General features: G+C 38.4%; 2 protein-coding genes across 17 annotated transcripts in view; one reads left to right on the forward strand and one right to left on the reverse strand.

Annotated features, from left to right (window-relative positions):
• The window catches only part of LOC134736030 (BEN domain-containing protein 2-like), an 816,235-nt gene that overhangs the window by 803,803 nt on the left and 3,498 nt on the right, over positions 1-8,934 (reverse strand). For 7 of the 8 annotated variants that reach the window (XR_010119709.1, XR_010119706.1, XR_010119705.1 and 4 more), the window contains exon 1: positions 7,244-8,934. This exon is cut by the window's right edge and continues 3,498 nt beyond it. The gene's annotated coding sequence lies outside the window, so the exon portion shown is untranslated. The remainder of the gene's footprint in view (positions 1-7,243) is intronic. The other variant, XM_063635061.1, reaches the window with a different exon arrangement.
• The window catches only part of GRIA4 (glutamate ionotropic receptor AMPA type subunit 4), a 380,575-nt gene that overhangs the window by 352,116 nt on the left and 19,525 nt on the right, over positions 1-8,934 (forward strand). The window lies entirely within an intron of this gene.

Consider the following 8,934-nt stretch of genomic DNA (forward strand, 5'->3'; position numbering starts at 1 on the left):
TTTCATGACATTACTATTTTCTTATTAGCATGGTTCTGGGAAAACTGTAGCACATATATATGTATACACATACACACACACATATATATACATACATACATACACACACATACACACACACATTTGCTCCTAACAAAGCTTAAATCAAATGAGTTTTCCAATCTGGAATTTTAGTTTGATTTCAAGAAAGGTATAAAATAAATACGTAGCATGCTAGAATATAAAAATAAATTGTATTTTTTAACTCCTACAAACAAATCCAAAAAAAGACTTTTTCTTAGGGTCTCTAATACTTGTTAGGGAAAGAACATAGTTGCTAGCCATAAATCTGTTTTTCTGAAAACAGAGATATAAACTCTTTCTTTTTTTTGTAAATAGCCCACTAAGCAGGACGCAAGCCTATTCAGTCACATTCATTTAATTCAGCCTAAGGGAAAAGACTCACCTTGTCTATATAAATATGTGTGAAACAGCAAGTCTTCTTTCTAGGCCACTAAGAGTTCTATTAACCTCCTGTAGCTCCTGTCTGATGGGGTATGTCTGCTAATTGATGCATTGCTCATACTTCTCTGCCTGACCTGTTCCCATCAAATAAAGTAGAGCCCTCATAGAAGCCAAATACATCACATGTCCTCCAGCTTGTGACTAGAGGGACAAAACCAACTGAACCAAAGCAAACCACATAATCAGGAACAATAAATGTTTTTCTAAGAACTTTAAGAATAACCCCTAATTTATATCTCAAATTTTATTTAATCCAAAATAGAGTATTTTTTTGGCTTGAATAAAACAATTCCATAAGGTATTATATTACAAAATAACTGAAAGCTTTGTTTTTTACTAATTATTACAGTATCACTTTCCACTGCCCAGAAAATTTTGGGTGTGGGGGGAAGCATAAAGAACAAATGCAATTTAAGTTCATCATCATCTTACAGCCAGAGATTGTGACTTGTTGTATTTTCTTTCATATTCTTTTCAACAATCAACATTATATATACATGTACTTATATATAAATGTATAGTTTATTCTCAGACTAAGATCAAAATGAACACACACTTGTTTCTTTTTCCACTTAACATTATACTATAAGCACTTCCTCTTGCCATTGAAATTTTTTAATGGTTATCAAACATCAATCATATGGATCATTGTACTTACCAACACTATAACCCCAGAAGCTTTGTAACATATGGTACCCCAATTTAGAAAAACCTGATACAGTGGGGTTAGGTCTGAGCATGAGTATTTGCAATAGGCAGTTATTATACTCAAGTCAAACTTGAGACCACTGGTGTATACCAAAATCTCCTTAATCTTCCCTTTTTTTGATAGGTATATTGCTTTCAATGTTTATATATATATATATAATATATATAAAATGCTATATATATAATGTTATATATATAATGTTACATATATATAAAATGAGATTTATCATAAGTCATTTTGGCAGCACCTTTAATTTCTTAGGATTGATTGCTCTAAGGGGAATTATTTAATTAAGGGTGAGAATTGTTTTAAAACTTTTGTTGTATAAAGCCAAATTATTTTCTTTTTGGTTTTTAATTTTTTTTCAAATTTCATCTTTAAAAAATGGGATACATGTGCAGAACGTGCAGGTTTGTTACATAGGTATACAAGTGCCATGATGGTTTGCTGCACCTATTGACCTGTCCTCTAAGTTCCCTCCCCCTCACCCCCAACCCCCCAACAGGCCCTGGTGTGTGTTGTTCCCTTCTCTGTGTCCATGTGTCCTCCATGTTCAACTCCCCCTTATATGAGTGAGAACATGCAGTGTTTTGTTTTCTGTTCCTGTGTTAGCTTGCTGAGGATGATGGCTTCCAGCTTCATCCATGTCCCTGCAAAGGACATAATCTCATTCCTTTTTATGGCTGCATAGTACTCTGTGGTATATATGTACCATATTTTCTTTATCCAGTCTATCATTGATGGGCATTTGGGTCGGTTCCATGTCTTTGCTATCGTACATAGTGCTGCAATAAACATGTGTGCATGTGTCTTTATAGTAAAATGATTTACATTCGTTTGGGTACATACCCAGTAATGGGATTGCTGGGTCATGGTATTTCTGGTTTGAGATCCTTGAAGAATCACCATATTGTCTTCCACAATGGTTAAACTAATTTAAATTCCCACCAACAGTGTAAAAGCATTGCTATTTCTCCACAGCCTTGCCAGCATCTATTGTTTCCTGACTTTTTAAAAATCACCATTCTGACTGGCATGAGATGGTGGTACCTCATTGTGGTTTTGATTTGCATTTCTCTAATGATCAGTGATGTTGAGTTTTTTTTCATATGTTTATTGGCCGTGTAAATGTCTTCTTTTGAGACGCGTCTGTTCATGTGCTTTGCCCAATTTTTGATGGGACTGTTTGTTTTTCTCTTGTAAATTTGTTTAAGTTTCTTGTAAATTGTGGATATTAGACATTTGTCAGACGGGTAGATTGTAAAAATTATCTTCCATTCTGTAAGTTGCCTGTTCACTCTGATGATAGTTTCTTTTGCTGTGCAGAAGCTCTTTATATATATATATATATACTTTAAGTTCTAGGGTACATGTGCACAATGTGCAGGTTTGTTACATATGTATACATGTGCCATGTTGGTGTGCTGCACCCATCAACTCGTCATTTACATTAGTTATATCTCCTAATGCTATCCCTCCCCGCTCCCCCCACCCCACAACAGGCCCCAGTTTGTGATGTTCCCTACACTGTGTCCAAGTGTTCTCATTGTTCAATTCCCACCTATGAGTGAAAACATGTGGTGTTTGGTTTTCTGTCCTTGCAATACTTTGCTCAGAATGATGGATTCCAGCTTCATCCATGCCCCTAAAAAGGACATGAACTCATCCTTTTTATGGCTGCATAGTATTCCATGGTGTATATGTGCCACATTTTCTTAATCCAGTCTATCATTGATGGACATTTGGGTTGGTTCCAAGTCTTTGCTACTGTGAATAGCGCCACAATAAACATATGTGTGCATGTGTCTTTATAGCAGCATGATTTATAATCCTTTGGGTATATACCCAGTAATGGGATGGCTGGGCCAAATGGTATTCTAGTTCTAGATCCTTGAAGAATCGCCACACTGTCTTCCACAATAGTTGAACTAGTTTATAGTCCCACCAACATTGTAAAAGTGTTCCTATTTCTCCACATCCTCTCCAGCACCTGTTGTCTCCTGACTTTTTAATGATCGCATTCTAACTGGTGTGAGATGGTATCTCATTGTGATTTTGATTTGCATTTCTCTGATGGCCAGTGATGATGAGCATTTTTTCATGAGTCTTTTGGCTACATAAATGTCTTCTTTTGAGAAGTGTCTGTTCATATCCTTTGCCCACTTTTTGATGGGGTTGTTTGATTTTTTCTTGTAAATTTGTTTAAGTTCTTTGTAGATTCTGGATATTAACCCTTTGTCAGATGGGTAGATTGTAAAAATTTTCTCCCATTCTGTAGTTTGCCTGTTCACTCTGATGGTACTTTCTTTTGCTGTGCAGAAGCTCTTTAGTTTAAATAGATCCCATTTGCCAATTTTTGCTTTCATTGCCATTGCTTTTGGTGTTTTAGTCATGAAGTCTTGCCCATGCCTCCATCCTGAATGGTATTCCCTATGTTATCTTCTAGGGTTTTTATGGTTTTAAGTCTAACATTTAAGTCTTTAATCCATCTTGAATTAATTTTTGTATAAGGTGTAAGGAAGGGATCCAGTTTCAGCTTTCTATATATGGCTAGCCAGTTTTCCCAGCTCCATTTATTAAATAGGGAATGCTTTCCCAATTTCTTGCTTTTGTCAGGTTTGTCAAAGATCAGATGGTTGTAGATGTGTGGTATTAATTCTGAGGACTCTGTTCTGTTCCATTGGTCTATATCTCTGTTTTGGTACCAGTACCATGCTGTTTTGGTTACTGTAGCTTTGTAGTATAGTTTGAAATCAGGTAGTGTGATGCCTCCAGCTTTGTTCTTTTGGCTTAGGATTGTCTTGGCAATGTGGGCTCTTTTTTGGTTCCAAATGAACTTTAAAGTAGTTTTTTCCAATTCTGTGAAGAAAGTCATTGGTAGATTGATGGGGATGGTATTGAATCTATAAATTACCTTGGGCAGTATGGCCATTTTCATGATGTTAATTCTTCCTATCCATGAGCATGGAATGTTCTTCCATTTGTTTGTGTCCTCTTTTATTTCGTTGAGCAGTGGTTTGTAGTTCTCCTTGAAGAAGTCCTTCACATCCCTTGTAAGTTGGATTCCTAGGTATTTTATTCTCTTTGAAGCAATTGTGAATGGGAGTTCACTCATGATTTGGCTCTCTGTTTGTCTGTGATTGGTGTATAGGAATGCTTGTGATTTTTGGACATTGATTTTGTATCCTGAGACTTTGCTGAAGTTGCTTATCAGCTTAAGGAGAATTTTGGGCTGAGATGATGGGGTTTTCTACATATACAATCATGTCATCTGCAAACAGGGACAATTTGACTTCCTCTTTTCCTGATTACCCTTTATTTCCTTCTCCTGCCTGATTGCCCTGGCCAGAACTTCCAACACTATGTTGAATAGGAGTGATGAGAGAGGGCATCCCTGTCTTGTGCCAGTTTTCAAAGTGAATGCTTCCAGTTTTTGCCCATTCAGTATGATATTGGCTGTGAGTTTGTCATAAATAGCTTTTATTATTTTGAGATGCGTCCCATCAATATCTAGTTTATTGAGAGTTTTTAGCATGAAGGTCTGTTGAATTTTGGTCAAAGACCTTTTCTACATCTGTTGAGATAATCATGTGGTTTTTGTCTTTGGTTCTGTTTATATGCTGGATTACATTTATTGGTTTGCATACATTGAACCAGCCTTGCATCACAGGGATGAAGCCAACTGGATCATGGTGGATAAGCTTTTTGATGTGCTGTTGGATTTGGTCTGCCAGTATTTTATTAAGGATTTTTGCATTGATGTTCATCATGGATATTGGTCTAAAATTCTCTTTTTTTGTTGTGTCTCTGCCAGGCTTGGTATCAGGATGATGCTGGACTCATAAAATGAGTTAGGGAGGATTCCCTCTTTTTCTATTGATTGTAATTGTTTCAGAAGGAATGGTACCAGCTCCTCTTTGTACCTCTGGTAGAATTCGGTATGGTTTTGCAGTGGCTGGTACTGGTTTTTCCCTTTCATATTTAGTGTTTCTTTCAGGCGCTCTTGCAGCGCAGCTCTGGTAGTAACAAAATCCCTCAGCATTTGCTTGTCTGGAAAGGATTATATTTTTCCTTTGCTTATGAAACTTGGTTTGGCTGGATATGAAATTCTGGGTTGAAAATTCTTTCCTTTAAAATGTTAAATATTGACCCCCAATCTATCCTAGCTTGTAGAGTTTTTGCTGAGAGGTCTGCTATTAGTCTGATGTACTTCCCTTTGTAGGCGACCTGGCCTGTCTCTCTGGCTGCCCTTAACAGTTTTCCCTTCATTTTGATCTTGGAGAATCTGACGATTATGTGTCTTGGGGTTGATCTTCTCATGGGATATCTTAATAGTGTTCTCTGTATTTCCTGAATTTGAATGTTGGCTTGTCTTGCTAGGTTGGGGAAGTTCTCCTGGATAATATCCTGAAATACATATTCCACCTTGTTTCCATTCTCCCTGTCTCCTCCTGGTACTCAAATCAATCATAGGTTCTGTCTTTTTATGAAGTCTTGGAGACTTTGTTCATTCTTTTTCATTCTTTTTTCTCTATTCTTGTCTGTATGTCTTATTTCAGTAAGGTAGTCTTCAAACTCTGAAATCCTTTCTTCCACTTGGTCAATTCAGCTGTTGATACTTGTGTATGCTTCACAAAGTTCTCATGCTGTGTTTTTCAGTTCTATCAGGTCTTTTATGTTCCTCTCTAAACTGGTTATTCTAGTTAGCAATTCCTCTAACCTTTATCAAGGTTCTTAGCTTCTTTGCATTTGGTTAAAACATGCATTTTTAGCTCATCGTAGTTTTTATTACCTATCTTCTGAAGCCTCCTTCTGTCAGTTCTCTATCTGATCTTCCATCCAGTTCTGCACCCTTTATGGAGAGACGTTGTGATCATTTGGAGGAGAATAGGCACTCTGGCCTTTTGGGTTTTCAGCATTTTTTCATTGATTCTTTCTTATCTTCATGAGTTTGTCTAGTTTCGTTCTTTGAGGCTGCTGACCCTTGGATGGGGTGTTTGTGGGGGACTTTTTGTTGTTGTTGTTGCTGATGCTGTTGTTGCTTTCTGTTTGTTTTTCTTTCAATAATCAGGGCCCTCTTCTGTAGGGCTGCTGCAGTTTGCTGGAGATTTACTTTAGGCCCTGTTCATCTCATTTGCTCTCATGCAGGGATATGTCACTCAAGGAGGCTGGAAAGCAGCCAAGATGGGTGCCTGCTCCTTCTTCTAGGACCTCTGACCTTGAGGAGCACCAACCTGATGCCAGTAGGATCGCTCTGGCGATAGGGTGTCTGACAACCCCTGTTGGAGGGTCTCATTCAGTTGGGTGGCACAGGGAGCAGGACCTATTCAATGAAGCACTTTGTCCCTTGGTGGAGAGGGTGTGTTTTGCTGGGGGAAACCCACCCATCTGAGCTGCCCGATTCCTCAGAACTACCAGGAGGAGAGGCTAAGTCTGCTGGTCCGCAGAGACTGCAGCCACCCCTGCCTCTAGGAGCTCAGGCCCAGGGAGATGCTAATTCTGTCCCTGAGCCTCTGGCTGGAGTTACTGGAGATCCTGCGGGGAAGCCCCGCCCACTGAGGAAGAATCGGTCGCGATTAGGCCTGAACAGGCACTCTGGCTGCTGACTGCCACAGCCGGTGTGTTGGGCTGTGGGGACAAGTCTTGGGAGCAAGCTGTCCAGCCTCCCTGGCTCCAGCAGGGGAAAAGCACAGCCTGGAGCTATAGAAATGGGTGCTGCCCTTCCCCCACCCAGGTAGTTTAGCATGTTAGGCAATTGTGAGTCCCAGTGCTGGCTGCAGACCCTCCCCCAAGGAGCTGAAACGGCTTAGCCAGCAGGCGGCAGCAGCTGGTGCTGGTTGCCCCTCCCCCCCGAGAGTTCGGTACGTTCAAGCAGATTCCAGCTGAGAGGCTGTAAGAATCTGCATGTTCCAAGGTTGGGACGCTAGGCCCCGGTGGCGTGGGTTCGCGAGTGGGATCTTCCCATCTGTGGGTTGCACAGTTCCATGGGAAAAAGCACAGTTTCCCCGGACGGGTAGCGCACTCACTCACCGCCTCGCTTGGCTGTGGAGAGGAGGTTCCCCTTCCCGGTGTGGGCCACCACACGACACTGCTCTTCCTTCTCTCAGTGAGTCACGCCAGCCTTCGAGACAATTTTGATGAGAGAAAGCCTGGATACCTTGGTTGCCTGTGAGGGATTCACAGGCTTATTATGTTTTTTTCCGATGGAAGCCTCTGAACACCACAGCTTCTAGTCAGCCATCTTGGCCCCGCCCATCCTATCTCCAGTTTTCAATTCTGTCATCAGTGAATGAGAATGCCTGCTCCTCTTATTAAATCCTCGACTATACAAAGCATATCTTTACTTTTATCTTTCCTAGTATGAATGGTGAGAAATGAATTTGCATTGCTTTAATGCACATTAGTTTTACTCCAAATAAGGCAGAATTATTTTTATATGATTTTAGTTTAACTTCAAATAAGGCTGAATTATTTTATATGATTTATATTTCTTGGTGCATAAGTTATCTATCCATGTTTTTTGCTGACTTTAAAGGAATGTTCTTATTTTTACACAATTTCTTTTTGTCACACAATTTTTAAGTGTTTTTAAACTATGTTAAGATTTATTGAGGACTATGAAAAAAACCTCTCAGCCTCATTCAGGTAAATATTCTGAAATTTTAACACTTGATATTTAAATTTTATATAATATAGTATGAAGAGAGCATTCCAGTGAAGAGGTCACAGGCCTTCTTGGGACCAGAAGTGTTTTGGATTTCAGATTTATTTGGATTTTTTGAATATTTGCGTTACACTTACCACCAGTTCAGCATCCGTAATCTGAAAACCTGCAATCTAAAACATTTCCAAAAAAAATTGTTTTAAGTGCCAACATGATGCCCAAAGGAAATGCACGTTGGAGCATTTAGGATTTCAGATTTTTGGATTAGGGATACTCAATTAGTATAACTAATGGATACTTTCTTATAAGGATAATAATCCACTAACACAATTACACAGTAGTTAAGACAGATAAACTGCATTAATTCCATATACTATTGCCATCATAGCCAACAATAAAGTGTTCATCCTATTAAGTGAGATGAAATTGAATGTGTTTAAACCAGACCAAAGATAATACTGCAAATTATTTGTTCTACAAACTGCGTGTGTCCTGAATATCTTGTGGGCAGACAATGACTAAATCTAAAAAGTTGTATCATCAGTCCTTTACAACAATATTCACAAATCCAGGAAATCAGAAAAATAAAACTAAACTTTACTAAAACTTTTTAAATTTGCCCTGTTTACTTAGGTTGACATTTTATCAGATATACACTTTAATACCTCACCAACAGAGAAATCATACTATAAGAAATATCATCTAGAAGTAAATATGCATAAGGCATAAAAGTAAGCATAAAAGCATATCCAGATCTATATAATTTAATGATAAGTTATTTGTGGAGGGGTAAAGAATAAGCAATAAATGTCTTAGCCTGGATTAAGCATGCTTTTCACAAGGAAATCTTACTTTGCACTAGATTAATGTGCCCAAAATTATTAATAATAAATGGAAAAAATTTACATATGTTAGTTCCCATACTAAAGCTTTGGTTTTATATGACATTTCAACAAAATTCTCATTAACAAAAGTAAGTCTTAAATGCTAGGTCAGTAAAGTATGGATTTTCATAATCTAACTCATTTGAGGGAAATTCCAGGAATAAAAACTTTTG

Source organism: Symphalangus syndactylus, chromosome 3 (assembly GCF_028878055.3).
Source record: "Symphalangus syndactylus isolate Jambi chromosome 3, NHGRI_mSymSyn1-v2.1_pri, whole genome shotgun sequence".
Taxonomy (NCBI): domain Eukaryota; kingdom Metazoa; phylum Chordata; class Mammalia; order Primates; family Hylobatidae; genus Symphalangus; species Symphalangus syndactylus.